Below are 16,578 nucleotides of genomic sequence, written 5' to 3' on the forward strand. Positions count from 1 at the left end.
AGTATACTGCTTTCCCTACACCTACTCGCTTCTGTGAACCCCGATCTCAATATTTGCTTCTTTTTATTGAGTACTGAATTTCCCTGCCTTCTTCCTTAGCTATCCATTTTATAGAAATGATTACAGAAGCTCAATGATTTAAAGGCCTATCAAATAGAACTTTAAATCCATTTGTATTTAAAAATCAGTTAAGTGGGGTGGAGATGTGTCTTACTTTTCCTTAAAAAAAGTAACTGGAATTTGTGGTACATGCTTTTTGTCCTTATCTGTAGCAAAAATAAAAGACAAGTGCCCAAGGAATTACAATTCAAACTAGAAAGAGCTGTGAAAAGTCACTAGAATTGAGAGGGAGGAAAAGCCACTTCCAACTGAACTTATCTAGGTATTTGGAACGGTGGCTACATGCGAGGGAGGTTTGAAAGGTTGGGCACACAAAACAGAAAGGACGGACGGCACAGTCCTTTATACATGGGGAATAGCCATTTGTCCAATTTGTCTGAATCCCTGCCCGCGTGGGGGAAACGGCCTGCCCGTTAATAAAAACAGAAAGGGAAACGTGGATTTGAGACCATGTTGTAAAGAACTCCGAATGACAGGCTTTTCATTCTGAATTTAATTCTGCAGGTGAGGAGACATTTGAAAAGGGAATTCAAAGTAAAGAGCTGCAGGAGTAGAGAATGGGAGAAATGGAGGAGAAATAGGCCTAGCATCAATAGGAGCCGCAGATTTCTTAAAAAAAAAAATCACACAAAGGAAAAATAAGTCAGAAGCTATTTCATGTGGAGGGCAAGGTAGAAAGAGGGATTAACGTTGCCAGGTTATCCAGGTTTTATTTCTGGGTAACCACGAGAAATAACTAGACATGGCGGAAGGAGAAAGCAGGGCAAACGACAGGGAATTGGCTTAAGTAATTTCCAGCCCTAGCTGGAAATGTCTGCATCAGATCCATGCATGTGATACCTTCTGGTGGCAGACACTGTTTCTAGGCACTTAGCACACAGCAGTCAACACAACTGGTAATCAATCGCCTCTGCCCTCATGGAATTTACCCTCTAGTGGCAGGCAATAGATAATAAACAAGTAAATCAATAGATAAATATATATTTCAGAAAGAGTGGGGTTGCATGGAATTATAAATAGGAGGCTCTAACTGAGGTAGTAACATCTAAACAAACACCTAGAGGTGAGGGAGTGAACTATGCAAGGACTGGGAAAGAGTCAGCAACTAACACAGCAGTATCTCCATGTAATTTCATTCCATGATGCTTTTTTTTTGAAGTTGGCAGCAACTTCAGTGTCCCACTTCCTGACCCTATCCTACTCAATCAAGAAAACTTCACCAATAACACAGTGATAACAAACTGCCTACTAGGTCAATTTGTTTATACTGGCTGTTTAAATTCCCTACATAAAAGAAAGGACTGCATTTTAAAGCAACAAAACCAAAGCTCTATTAGAACATGTTTGTACAAAGTTTAAGAAGACAATCATCTTGCTCTCAAAGCAATCATTGATGTAGCAACTTTGAGACTTGCGATTTAAATCAAAGATGCTGAAGAATGATTATGAATCATGCAATTAAGCTACCACGCAGGATGTTGCTGAGAGGGGGAAAAAACATTCCCAGCACCACAAAGATGTCAAAAATAAAAATAGTACTCTCAATCAAAACCAGAAGTAAAATCGTACTTTTGGTTTTATAATTTGTTGCTCAGCGGAGCTGAATTCTAGTCTAAGCTCTGCCGTTTATTGGTTCAGGGTCTTTGGGCCTCATCCTTGTCAGTCAAGGGCAGCTGGTGAGATTTTTCAGAATCCCTGAGATTCTAGGTGGCAAGTTAAGATTCCTACAATGTCTAGTTCATTTGGGCATTTGGCTATTCTGGTTTACCTCATTTTACAATAATAGTACAAATAAGCACCCACCCAAAATAGCACAACTTATAAGTTCTATATAAAGTAGTATGAACTTTTGCCCTAGCCGGTTTGGCTCAGTGGATAGAGCATTGGCCTGCAGAGAAAAGGTTCAGGGTTCGATTCCATTCAAGAGAACGATCCAGGTGCCTGCAGGACGCAACCAGTCAATATAATATCTCTCTCTGTCTTTACCTCTCTCAAAAAAAAAAAAATGAAAAAATATCCTTGGATGAGGAATAAAAAAACAATAAAGTAATATGAACTTTTCTTTTAGACAAACCTACCAGAGCTTGGTGCTTAAAATGAGGCTACACTCACTCTGAAAGTGCTGCCTTTTTTCACCCCTCTTTTTTTTAGAACAACCTGCAAGACTCAGATTCCTGAACCATAGAATTTGATTTGGAACAAGGTGGAGGAGCACATCATTAGTATGAGACAATAGTCATGAGTCCTTTTCTGGTGGGACTCGGTCTTCGAAAACTGTTCCAAACGAATCCCCGAGCATTTATAGCAACATTTCTGCGGAAAACGGTGGTGACAACTTTGAAGATGAATGCCCACGTGAATGCATAATAAAGAAAATAGCCAATGTTATTTTGCACTATTGCAGGCACTAAGTATTAATTCACTTAACCTCCGTAACAGTCGTATAAGGGAGAAATTATTATTATCCCCATTTCACATAGGCGGAAACAAAGGCATAGAGGAATTTAGGCAAATTGCCCATAGTTTCCACAATTAATCAGTAGATTCAAACCTAGGCACTCCACCTTCAAAACCTGCACGCTTAATCTCTGCCAGACACTGCCAATGTAAATCCTGGCGCCTTGGCTTAAATAAGAGTCCCATTATTGGCCTCACTCTTTCTGCAAACTCAACAACACTGAGTCAAAATAAAGACGCACTGCAAGTTCATTCATTGTAGAGTATCTCCTACAGTCCGGAACCACAAACTAGAAATATATGTTAAATATAAAATGTCTACAGTCCCCGAGGTCTCTCCAGATTTGGGGAGAGGGTGTGCGGTGCCAGTGTCTTCTATCCCGGAGCTAATGCCGCGAACAAGTGCTGCAAAGCTACAGCCCGATCCGGTGTAACCCTCGCTCCCACAGGGGATTCCGGCCAGGGGCCGCCCTCCCGCCCGCGCTCCGCGGCGCTGAAGTGGCACCGGGCCGGCCCCGCCACACCTGCACCGTGCGCGCCCGCGGAGCCTCTCCAACGGCCCGCGAGCCACGGGGACCTCCCCCCACGCTTACCTCTCGGACCCGCACCCGGCGCGCGGCCAGCGGGAAGTGCCGCCACAGCTGCGCCACCCTGCACCGGGCTCCAGCCCCGCCCTCAGCGCACCCGCCGGTGCGCCCCACCCCGAGCCCCGCCCCCTGGGAAGGGCCCGCCCGCGGTGCAGGCCCCGCCCCACCAATCATTGGCGCCATTTCGCCGCGGGCCCCGCCCAAAGCCAGGGGCGGGGCTTCTGCGCACTCAGCTCCGCCCCTAGCACCCTAGAGGCCAGGAACGCGAAAGGAGCTGAGGTCCAGGTGTGCAAGGAAAGCCCTAAATAAAGAAGGTGGGAAGGCCCGTGGGAGCGTGATCCCGAGGGAGAAAGGGCAGGACACTGACCCAGCAAAGCGGGAAAAGGAGAGAGCCATGGTGGCAAGATGAGGAGAGAGGCTAGTGAAGGGACAATGAAGGCACTCCCCCTGGGTTCCAGCTAAGGGGTAGGACTGGTTTCGACATCTTCACAAAACAGAGTTCACGTATTCAAGGCGCTGGCTAGGCTCATTCTCCGGGGGCGAATTCAGGAGACCCATTCCACCCAGGCCAAGTTTGGCATTAATGCCCATTCGTGTACTAAAAGGTTTGCGACTGCATGTATAGATAAGCGGGGGGGGGGGGGGGGGGGGATCAGACCACTCAGAAGGAATTATTTTAACCATCAATGTATTTGATTTTGGAAGGTGAAAGACTATTTCACGAATCAAGTCAATGCTAATTTAATTACCATGGGGAAACACAAAGGGTCACTTTGCCAACAGGCAGGGTTAATACACAATAACCTTTGCTACGAAAACTTCAGATAACTGTGCCAGCCTATCTGTGTGACCTTAAGGGAAGTCATAATATCTGAAGCCCTCAATTTCCTTATCTGTAGAATGAAGAGATTAGGCCAGGTGACCTCAAGAACTCTAAATGCCCTTCCACATTCCAGGCTCAAAGGACTATACGGAAACTACTGTCCAGTTAGGAGCCACACAGAGAAATCGGGAATTTTTTTTAAAAGCATCAGTGATCTGGCATCACTTCATTCAGGTTCTCCTTTCTGACTTTTCTATTTTTAACAACATCACTTTCTCCCTAGCTCAACACTCTTGTTCTTGGCTCTTCTTCCCTCTCAATCCTCACATTTAGTCACCAGGTCCTTGGCTTTCTCTATTACAGTCTCTACAATGACCCTTCTCATTTTCTTTCTTTTTAAAAAAATATATTTTATTGATTTTTTTTTTTTTTTTTACAGAGAGGAAGGGAAAGGGATAGAGACTTAGAAACATCGATGGGAGAGAAACATCGATCAGCTGCCTCCTGCACACCCCCTGCTGGGGATGTGCCCGCAACCAAGGTACATGCCCTTGACCGGAATCGAACCTGGGACCCTTGAGTCAGCACACTGACGCTCTAGCCACTGAGCCAAACCGGCCAGGGCGACCCTTCTCATTTTCATTGCCATCTCGGTACCAACACAAAGAACTCAGGATCTTGGATCTGACCCTCACCTACTTTTTCCACCTGATCTCCAACTTTCTCTGTGCACACAACTGGGCGACAGACTGTCTCCTCACTGTACAGTAACCACAACATACAGCCAACTTCCCCACCACTGAACATTTACACCCACGGCTTCCCAGCTCAGAATACCTCTTCTCAGTCCTCGAGATCTGTCCAGACTACAATAGCTCAGCTCAGGGACCTCTATGCAATACAATATTATAACACTTAGGGCAGTGATGGTGAACCTTTTGAGCTCGGCGCGTCAGCATTTTGAAAAACCCGAACTTAACTCTGGTGCTGTGTCACATATAGAAATTTTTTTATCTTTGCAACCACAGTAAAACAAAGACTTATATTTTTGATATTTATTTTATATATTTAAATGCCATTTAACAAAGAAAAATCAACCAAAAAAATGAGTTCGCATGTCACCTCTGACACGCGTGTCATAGGTTCGCCATCACTCACTTAGGGTCTATACCACTCAATGGGCATTTAACAGGATGACCTTGTTTTGCATTCTGTTATTTATAATATTTATCTCCAAAGCTAAAGTGTAAGCTATGTACTGGATGTCCCAGGCCCCAGCCAATCAGGAAAGAAAAAGCTACTTTCAATATCTCAAAAAAGCCTAAAAGAAATTATAGACCAGTGTTGCTCAGTGGTTGAGGGTTAACCCATGCACCCAGAGGTCACTGGTTCAATTCCCGGTCAGGGCACATGCCCAGGTTGCAGGCTGGATCCCCAGCAGGAGGTGTACAGGAGGTAGCCAATCGAGGTTGATGTTTCTCTCATCAATTTTTCTCTCTAAAATCAATAAAAACATATTCTTTTTTTTTTTAAAGTCTGTTGGTGACCACTGTGAGCCTGCTATTTAAACAACAACAACAACAATTAGTCATCTACAATTAGGCTACCTCTGTTTTTGTCTAACACCAATTACTTCATGCTAACCAAAGCTTTGATGTAACTGATTCAAAAAAGGGAAAAACAAATTAGGATGAAATAAGACTTGTTGTTTGGAAGGCTAAATATTTGACATTCATGGAGATGCCTAAAAATAAAAAGTAATCTACCCACTCCTTGTCACCCATATCCCCAACAAGTGATAAACTCATAGTAAGCACTTAAAAATATTCAGCCCTGGCCAGGTGGCTCAGTTGGTTGGAATGTCAGCCCCATACACCTAAGGGCTGTGGGTTCCATTCCCAGTCAGGGCACAAGCCTGGGTTGGTTTTATTCCTGATTGGGTTGCATGCAGGAGTCAGTTTTCTCACATCAATGTTTCTCTCTCTCTTCCCCTTCCTCCCTCCCTCCTTCCCTCCCCCCCTCCCTCCCTTCCTCTCTCTAAGCATGTCCTTGCGTGAGGATTTTTAAAAAAATCTAATTGGCTTTATTGAATGATTCATGAATCCCATCTAGTAAATGGAAAGGTACTCTGAGGACTTGTACAAAGTCGCCAGCCAGATATATACAGTATATATGTGTGTGTGTGTGTGTGTGTGTGTGTATACACACACACACACACACACACACATCCATATACACATACATATATATTCATGAGTGATTATTTTCAGCTTTTTAAAAACTCTTTCCCTTGCTATAATTAACATACTGATCTTTCTTTTTCATGAAAATAAGATTGTAGGAGCTTCCCGTCTAATTTCAAATAAATTCTTAAGAATAAGATAAGAATCACAAAGCACTTAGAATTGAACTAGAAAAGTTTTTAGTGGGAGCATTTTCTCAATCTGTTGAGATTTTGCTTCCCAGCAACTGTCATCAGTTTGGCTAAAATAAACTCATAAAAAATTCTTACAGGTTTGGACAATTCTTTTTTGTCGTTGTTAATCCTCACCCAAGAATATTTTGCCATTGACTCTTTTTTTTTTTTTTTTTTTTTTTTTTTTAGAGAGAGTGGAAGGGAGGGGGAGAGACAGAGAGAGAGAAACATCGATTGGTTGCCTTCTGTACCTGCAACCGAGGTACCAGAATCGAACCTGAGACCCCTTAGTCTGTGGGCCCACGCTCTATCCACTGAGCCAAACCTACTAGGGCTGCACATTTCTTATGTTGACATTTACTTGGTGTGCAGCAGGATTCCAAGGAAGCCCACCCAGCCCCACCTTGCAGACCCGGACTGTGCTTGGTACCAGCACGGACCCATTGTGCCCCACTGGCTCCTTGTTTTGCATCCTGTGGACTTGGGTGAGTTTCCCTTTGGAATTTCAGACTCCCCTGCTTTGAGGTAAGAGGCCTGATTTTATTTGTGCTGTTTTTAAAATCTGTGAGGTGGAACTAAAGATTAAGAGAATCAGATTAATAATGAACAGCACTTGAGTGCTTCTAATGGGAAGTAGATGAGCCATAGTTGATGGGAATTAATCTGTCAGTCAGATTGTAAAAACTGAAAAGGTGTACGGTGTACCCTCAAACTATGACTGGAAAGGAGACCTGGCCTTGAATGGGTCTGCCTAGGGCCAGCCGGTAGTGTGTCGGTTCTTAACTTCATGCAGGAAAAATTTCACAACACAAGTCCAGGTGAGTTTTAGAGGACATTTATTCAAACTGGGGACAGAGAAACAAGGAAGGGCTGGGGAAATGAGCCTCGGTGGGGCTGCTTTGGCTCACCAAGAAGTCAGAAAAAGGGGGCCTTGGGGACGGTTCAGGGGGTTTATCTGGGACAAACTGCTGCTGTCCCTTAATGCCCTGGCTGCAAGTCTCATGGGGTTCCTTAGAGTTAGGAGATGCATGCATGGGGCGGGGGGCGGGAGGGAGGGGTGGGGGAGAAAGTGGTGGGGGAGGATCAGGCGTGTTCCTGGGAGGGAGAGTGCACATTAGACCTTCGTTTTGAGGTTTTATTTTATTTATTTTTAATAAATTTTTATTGTTGAAAGTATATTAAAAACACACACGAACAAACAAAACAAAAAAGTATTACATGTCTCCCTTTTTCCCCCCATTGACCCTCCGCCCCCAGCCCCAGGCCATTTTGAGGGATTTTTTTTTAAAGGCTAGGCGTTTAGGGGAGGATCTCAATAGAATATTCATCAGCTTTATGCTGATGTACCAACATGAGATTTCTTCCCTCAACTTCATCTGTCCTTGGCTGTGGTTGGCAAATGACACTAATTGGATTTCTGCTACCTGTCTCCCTGAGTAGGTGATTTAAGCTATTTACCCTCTGGTTGGGGAAGAGAAGTACAAACCATTTACCCTTAAGTGTCCCTGGTTTAGGGAAGACAGGATTGACTAGATGGCTGCAAACTGCTGTTTAATTATCTATCTCAGTTTCCCTATTCCGCTTGTCCTGGATTACTGGCCTGTCTCAAAACTATAAGAAAATGTTAAAGTAGATGCAAAATACAGAGAAGTGAGGCAGACAGCAAAACCTAGATCATGATAGCTTACAGGTTGGAAATGACCCAGAGTGCTTTTCTTAATGAAGGCCCATAGGACCCGAGTGCCTCACGTGTACCTGCTTCTCCCTTTTGAGAAAAATTCAACCTTGACTTCCATCCAAGGTTATGGTCTTGCCTCATCCCCAATAGTCCATTGTTCAGGAAGACAAATGCTGACACTAAGACTTCCTAGGAATGAGCCTTCCTAGCACTGGGGGACCACATTATCCAACCAAAAGGTTGGTCATCAATGCACCCTTTGGATTGATTTATGACCAAAAGAGGAAAGTGTGGACGAAAAAGGGGCCAAATACTAAACCCGACAAGCTCATGGGAGGCCTACATGGTGGCCTTACAAACTCAGAGACCTCAAGTAACCACATAGGATGGTCTGAAATGAAAACTTTCAAACTAAAAGCAGCTCATGGTGGATAGTCATGTCCTAGGCTGTTTTTTCCCCTAACAAAGGTCAGTCTTTTTTAAATATATTTTTATTGATTTCAGAGAGGAAGGGAGAGGGACAGAGAGATAGAAACATCAATGATGAGAGAGAATCATTGATTGGCTACCTCCTGCATGCCCCCCCTCCCACTGGGGATTGAACCGGCAACCCGGACTTGTGCCCTTGACCAGAATTGAACCCAGGTCCCTTCAGTCTGCAGGCCAACACTCTATCCATTGAGCCAAACCGGCTAGGGCACAAAGGCCAGTCTTTAATTGAGCCTGTCTGTTGTCTTTTTTTGCATCTAGGATAACATACCTTATAGAATATCAAACTATAGCTTACACTTTAGTTTTGGAGGTAAATATTATAAATAACAGAATGCAAAACAGCAGCAGTTTGTCCCAGATAACCCCCCTGAACCATCCCCAAAGTAATATGGTCAGTAACTTCTAATCCATTTTCTCCAGACTCCTCAAAATACCACCACTGCACCAGAGCAGAGACCACAAATCACCTCATTGTTACTATATTTCATGTGTCAATTGTTAACTGTTAACTATCCTATACCCACCTATGTAAAAGAAGTATGTGTCTATTTGTTTTACTTTTTATCCAATCTCAGAGATTTCCCAGCTTTGCTTTCTCCTGCCTCCCTAATTTATCACCCACAGAAGTCATGTAACTCCTTTACGGCTCCTCCTCTGATTGTAATGTATAAAATAAGGTGCAAAACTGCCATTTTCTGGAGCATTTTCTCAATCAGTTGAGATGTTGCTTCCTGGCAATTGTTGTCAGTTTGGCGTATTTGCGTAAACTCATAAGAATTTAAAAAAAAGAAAAAAGGTTTTCAGTGTTCCAGAAATAAACTCTCAAAACACAGTAAACTGCCTCTGTTAGGGGGTCCTATACACTATTAAAATCTTTAGGGAGTCAATTTTCCTTAGCTGCAAATTTACTCAGATGACACACGTGGAAGCAGAACCAAGTTTGCAGAATGACTAACAACTAAGAGTGAACATTGATTTGCAATCTATCAATGGGCCCTTGTGTTTTGAAAATGTTGCTGGCATGTTTAAGAAAGGCCCAGAGATCTGAAGTCTGGCCCAAACAACCTATAAATCACTATTCACAGTAAACCTTTATAATATGCTGGAGACTTAATAAGTATTAACTAAGCAGACTAAACAAGTCACACTTCATTTTACAGAGTGGTTGTACCAGAATTTCTTGGTTATAGACTCTTAGAACCTTTCTCTTGCTCTCCTAAAAAATGTGAGGTGACTATTAAGAGTAGAGCCTTGGGGGAACTTCTGAATCCATGCAAGACAGAGTAACGAGGACCGTGTTTACTTTCCCATCTAAACCAATGGCAGCAACAACAATAAGTTGGACTAAATATAGAAAACAACAGTTTTCAGGATACTAGATATCAGATAGTGAAGGACAGTGGTTCCTCAGAGATGGGAAATGAACAAGGTATATCCTGGCTTATATATCCTTCAGAGAACTTATAGGCCATGGCATATGAGAGCCCATAGGAGAGCCCAGCAGACTCCCTGGGTTGAGGAGATAGAGCTATGAGTCCAGGAGAACAAGATGGCTAGAGTTAACAAGACAGAGTAGACGAGACAAGATAACAGCACAGAAAATCCCAGAGCATCCTCCTTGAGATTCAACCGCACTGGTCAACACATGCATGTGAGGCAACTATCCAAGGTCAAATTAAAAAACGAATCATTTGAATGCAGTGGAAGGAACAGAGGGCCAGGAATACTGGCTGTTCACACCAGGCCAACTAGAAAGCCTCCCAATTCAATGAGGTACTCAGGGTCGTCTTACCTTAGTAATGAGAGTAATTAGCTCTAAACTAATTCTACTTAGATGCTAATAAAAAAATTACAAGTAAGTTCCAAAAAGGATCAAACTGTTTTAAAGTACTGTATCTAAAATTAAAATTCAAGCATATTTATAAGAATACAAAAATATTCGGCATCCAATGACATAAAATTCACAAAATCTGCTATCCAATCAAATATTATAAGGCATGCAAAGAAGCAGAACAAGATGACCCTCAATGAAAAATAAAATCAATCACTGAAACTAACTCAACTGACATAAATGTTAGAATTAGAAGACAAGGACATTGAAACAGTTATAATAGTAATATGCTAAAAAATTAAGTAGAGACAAGGAAAGTATAAGAATTTTCTAAATCCAACTTCTAGAGATGAAAATAACAATAACAATCTCGCCCTAACCGGTTTGGCTCAGTGGATAGAGCGTTGGCCTGCGGACTGAAAGGTCCTAGGTTCGATTCCAGTCAAGGGCATGTACCTTGGCTGCAGGCACATCCCCAGTAGGAGATGTGCAGGAGGCAGCTGATCGATGTTTCTCTCTCATCGATGTTTCTAACTTTCTATCCCTCTCCCTTCCTCTCTGTAAAAAATCAATAAAATATATTTTTTAAAAAAGAAAATAACAATCTCTTTGGTGAAAAATCCACTAGATGGGAATAGTAGACATTGTAGAAGAAAAGATTAGGGAACTTGAAGAAACACAATAGGAACTTTTAAAAATGAACTATAGCCCTAGCTGGTTTGGCTCAGGAAATAGAGCACTGGCCTGTGGACTGAAGGGTCCTGGGTTCGATTCCGGTCAAGGGCACATTCCTAGGTTGTGGGCTCGATCCCCAGCAAGAGTCATGCAGGAAGCAGCCAATCAATCATTCTCTCTCATCACTGATGTTTCTATCTCTCTCTCCCTCTTCCTTCCTCTCTGAAATCAACAAAAATATATTTTTTTTAAAAAGAACTATAGAGAGGGAAAAATTTTAAAATGTGTTATGGGACAACTTCACGCAGCCTGATATACTTGTAATTGGAGTCTCTGAAGGAGAGGGTAAAGGTAGAGTTGGGGAAGGATATCAGAAAAGATACTTGAAAAAATACGATCTTTTTCAAAATTTGATGAGTATTATGTACTGATAAATCTGACAATCTCAATGAACCTAACCACGTGGACAAAAGGAAAATTCCACCAAGACATTTCATGATGAAATTACTAAAAAACAATCATAAAGCAAAAATCTTAATAGCAGCCAGAGGAAAAAAATCATGCTATGTATGGAGGAACAAAGGTAATATGACAGCAGATTTCTTGTCAGAAACAGTATAAGAAAAAGACAGTAGAGCAACATCTTTGAAGTACAGAACCAAAAAACTCAAATCTGGAATTATATATCCAGCAAAAATATCACTCAAAATTGAAGGCAATATAAATTTTTTTTCAGATGTACCAAAGCTGAAAGAATTCACAACCAGCAGACTCATGCTACAAGAAATATTAAAGGGCCCAGGGCAGAGTGGCTAGGTTCATTGGGCATTGCCTGTGCACCAAAAGGTTGCTGGTTCGATTCCCGGTTAGGGCACAAGTCTGGGTTGCAGACTTGATCTCGGTAGGGGCCGTGCAAGAGGTAGCAATTAATAATTCTCTCTCATCATTGATGTTTCTCTCTCTCTCTCTCTCTCTCTCTCTCTCTCTTCCTCTATGAAATCAATAAAAATATTTTTAAAAAGTATATAGCATGTAATAGGTATTCAATGAACACAAAGGATAGAATTAAGATTGAAAGCAAGGTGGCTTCGCCCTGACTGGTTTGGATCAGTGGAGAGCATCGGACTGCGAAGTGAAGGGTCCCAGGTTTGATTCCAGTCAAGGGCATATGCCTGGGTTGTGGGCTGTATCCCCAGTGGGGAGCGTGCAGGAGGCAGCCGATCAATGATTCTCTCTCATCATTGATGTTTCTATCTCTCCCTCTCCCTTCCTCTCTGAAATCAATAAAAATATATTTTTTTAAAAAGAAAAGAAAACAAGGTGGCTTCAGTGGCTGGGACTAAATCAAAATTTTAAAATAAATTAATAAACTCAGATTTTTAAAAAAGGGAACTATAATAAAGAAACACAGTAGAAGTTTAAATACAGTAATGGGACTGTACACTTATTGAAATATAAAGGAACCAGAAAATTTCATAAAGAAAGACCTTTTTTAATGTATTTTTATTGTTGATAGTATGACAGATATCTCCTGCTTCCCCCCTGCCCCCCTCCTCTCAGCCCCTACCCATCCCCCCAGGTCTTCACTACCCTACTGCCCATGTCCATGGGCTACGTATATAAGTATATAAGTTCTTTGGTTTAATCTCTTCTCATCCCCTCAACCCCACATTGAGGTATGTATGTCAGTCTGTTCCATGCTTCCCTGCTTTGGGTCGTAAAGAAAGACTTCTGAAAATATAATTTTTTTAAAATTTTTATTTTAATATATTTTGTTGATTTTTTACAGAGAGGAAGGGAGAGGGATAGAGAGTTAGAAACATCGATCAGCTCCCTCCTGCACACTCCCTACTGGGGATGTGCCCGCAACCAAGGTACATGCCCTTGACTGGAATCGAACCTGGGACCCTTGAGTCCACAGGCTGACACTCTATCCACTGAGCCAAACCGGTTAGGGCAAAAACATAATTTTAATGTGATTTTCCATATCTCAAATTCCAATACAATTATTTTATTTCTCATCCAAAGGTATGCTTATTGATTTTAGAGAGAGTGAAGAGAGAGAGAGGAAGACAGAGAAACATTGACGTGAGAGAGAACATTCTTCAGCTCCCCTCTGTATACGCCCCAACTGGGGATTGAACCCACAACCTAGGTATGTGTCCTGATGGGGAATCGAACCCGCAACCTTTCAATATATGGGATGAGCCACACCATCCAGGGCCCAATATAATTCTTTTTTTTTTTTTAATATATTTTATTGATTTTCCACAGAGAGGAAGGGAGAGAGATAGAGAGTCAGAAACATCGATGAGAGAGAAACATCGATCAGCTGCCTCCTGCACATCTCCCACCGGGGATGTGCCCGCAACCCAGGTACATGCCCCTTGACCGGAATCGAACCTGGGACCTTTCAGTCCGCAGGCTGACGCTCTATCCACTGAGCCAAACCGGTTTCGGCCAATATAATTCTTATATAAAAGAGTATTTATATATCTTTTGCTTAAATGTATGCTGGTTTACACAAATATTAATGTTTTAGTGAAGGGACCTAACTCTATCACAATTAGAAACCCACTACATAATTACATTCAAGCCTTACATAGCAGTGGGCCAGAGAAAATAAAATTTGATAAACAATTAGAGGTTGTTCATCTTAGAGAGGAAATAAAACCTTTAACTTTGACAATCCATTGAATTATTTTCTCAACTCTCAAAAGTCAGTTCTTTTCTATTAATCTTGTATGCAGTAAATCATCTTATTAATGATGTGCTGAGTGCTTTTGTTTGACACTGGAATTTGGAATAGGCCTTTGGGTTAAATTTGTCTAAAATGATTTATATGATATGGCCAGTAACTTCAAATCTATGATGAATTACCCACATTTCTTTTAAAAATGCTGCCTAAGTCAGATTCCATTAGTGGAGACAGAGATTACAAGGATATTTTTATTTATTCTTTTGAAGAGAGGGAAATTATTTTCTATAGTATTTTCATAATTCAATAGGCTATATCATAAATAGGTGAAGTTTTTGTTTGTCTATTTTTCCAGTTTGGGCTCCAGAGCTTAGCACTACAAGCTTCATTCATATTAATTTATGTTCTAAGATTTTATTGTAGGTTCATCTTTTACCTAATTAAAACATCCTTGAGCTCTCTGTTTGTAATTTTTCTCTATTCATACCAAATTTGTATCACAATAACTTCTATTTTTTAATAATAGAATAATAGAAACATAAAAAGATGATGCAACATTCAAAATCATTTACAGAGAATGGGGGGGGGGGAATATAAAGATGTACATTCTTGATTCTAAATCCTTGATGTAATATTATGATTTATGAAGTACTAATTATTGGTTTAGCTAATGTCTCCATTAATGGAAGACTACCTTTTATTTGGCAAAGAGTATAATAAAAATTTAATTCAGTAAGTATTGATTACCTAACATGTTCATTGCTCTCCACTGACCCTATGCACAGTATATTAAGTGTATAAAATAAAAAAATCAGCCCAGCTGGTGTTGCTCAGTGGTTGAGCATCAACCTATGAACCAGGAGGTCATGGATCCATTCCTGGTCAGGCACATGCCTGGGTTGCAGGCTCGATCCCCAGTGGGGGATGTGCAGGCGGCAGCTGATCAATGATTCTCTCTTATCGTTTATGTTTCTCTCCCGCTCTCCTCCTCTCTGAAATAAAAAAATCATTTAATCCTACAATCTATTGTTGACAAAACAAGAAATAAAGGTTACTAAGTATAGAAATTATAGTGACCAACAGAGTAAAATGGTGACCCTACAACAGCGAGGGGAGGAAGGTAACGCTATGTGAGTTCAAGCATTGTAACTGTATGTACAAAGATAATGTACAGACCTAGCTGGTTTGGCTCAATGGATAGAGCATTGGACTGCGGACTGAAGGGTCCCAGGTTCAATTCCGGTCAAGGGCACATGCCTGGGTTTCGGGCTCAATCCCCAGTTGGGGGCGTGCAGGAGGCAGCCAATCAATGATTCTCTCTCATCATTGATGTTTCTATCTCTCTCTCCCTCTCCCTTCCTCTCTCAAGTCAATAAAAATATATATTTTTTAAAAAGATAATGTACAAAGTTGACAAAAATCAAGACATAAAGTTATAAGTTTATTATTACAGATTATTACAGATATGGAGGAATATATAATAAGAAATAAAAGCAGAAAAGATTAAAAATAACTCCTCAAAATTTAACTAAACTGATTAGAGTATATTTCTGTGGGATACACCCTAAGGACGAAAAGAACTGTAAAAAAATCTTAAACTCTATTCAAGTGATCATATGGTTGTTAATCGTATTATTATTCTGAGACCTGTTTGTGTTTTGGGATAAAAATAAATAAAAAGAGTAATTATTCATGTCTTTAAGAGCCAAGAATTCTGATGTTGGAGAAAGAAAATACAGATGAGATTACATTAAAAACAAAACAAAACAAAAAACTTACAGTACTGAATTTCAGTTGGAAGTAACATTATGAATATATTTTTTACTTTATCTTTCAAGTACAGTGTATACATATATGTGTATTATCTAATTATGGCACAGAAAATACCTAAAATCAATGACCATTCCAGTGAATATGAGCACAGCCAGCACCTAGATAGTGGTCTCTAAATATGTCCCACTAAAATGAACCGGGATCCTTGCAGAATTGGCTGACTGCAGATCTGGGACAGGAAATGCATAAGATGAGCCTGCAATGTCTTAATTTCCTTACTTTATGATATGATATTAATAACTAGAGTCACGTCAAAGGCTCCAGAGGCCATCTTAAAGAGTTAAACAAAGATGGGAAACTCGAGCATAAAAAATAATGACTATCATCCTGGCCATAGCTGGTTGGAGCCTTGTCCCGTAAACCAGAAGGTTGTGGGTTCAATTCCCAGTCGGGGCACATGACTAGGTTGCAGGTTCAATCACTGCTTAAGGCATGTTTGGGAGGCAATCTATTTGTTTTCTCTCACATAGATGCTCCTCTCTCTCTCTCTCTCTCTCTCTCTCTCTCTCTCTCTCCTCCTTCTCTCTCTAAAAATCAGTGAAAACATTTCCTCAGGTGAGGATTAAAAATAATAACAATATGCCGAAACCGGTTTGGCTCAGTGGATGGAGCGTCGGCCTGCGGACTGGAGGGTCCCGGGTTCGATTCTGGTCAAGGGCGTGTGCCTGGGTTGCGGGCACATCCCCAGTGGGAGATGTGCAGGAGGCAGCTGGTCGATGTTTCTAACTCTCTATCTCTCTCCCTTCCTCTCTGTAAAAAATCAATAAAATATATTTAAAAACAACAACAACAACAACAACAAAAATAATAACAATAATAAAATAATGACTATGGTGAACTGAAACACATTGAATGTTAAACCCAGAAATTTACAAAGTTACTAAAAAATACAAAACAAATCTCATGGATTAGCTTTGATGCTAAGGAACTAAATCATTTTTTTTAAACTGATAAATAAAGAGTAAGAA

At 41.1% G+C, this 16,578-nt stretch overlaps 1 protein-coding gene across 3 annotated transcripts in view; it reads right to left on the minus strand.

The window, feature by feature from the left end:
- Positions 1-16,578, minus strand: part of SGK3 (serum/glucocorticoid regulated kinase family member 3) — a 105,349-nt gene that overhangs the window by 54,869 nt on the left and 33,902 nt on the right. Inside the window, exon 1 of one of the 3 annotated variants that reach the window (XM_070391902.1) lies at positions 3,171-3,256. The exons of the other annotated variants lie outside the window; for them this stretch is intronic. The gene's annotated coding sequence lies outside the window, so the exon portion shown is untranslated. Of the gene's footprint in view, positions 1-3,170; positions 3,257-16,578 lie in introns of those variants that run through there. 3 annotated transcript variants of the gene reach the window in all.

This window comes from Myotis yumanensis, unplaced genomic scaffold, assembly GCF_028538775.1.
Source record: "Myotis yumanensis isolate MYYU_CA2020_CCGP unplaced genomic scaffold, mMyoYum1.0.hap1 SCAF_15, whole genome shotgun sequence".
In the NCBI taxonomy this organism is placed as follows: Eukaryota; Metazoa; Chordata; class Mammalia; order Chiroptera; family Vespertilionidae; genus Myotis; species Myotis yumanensis.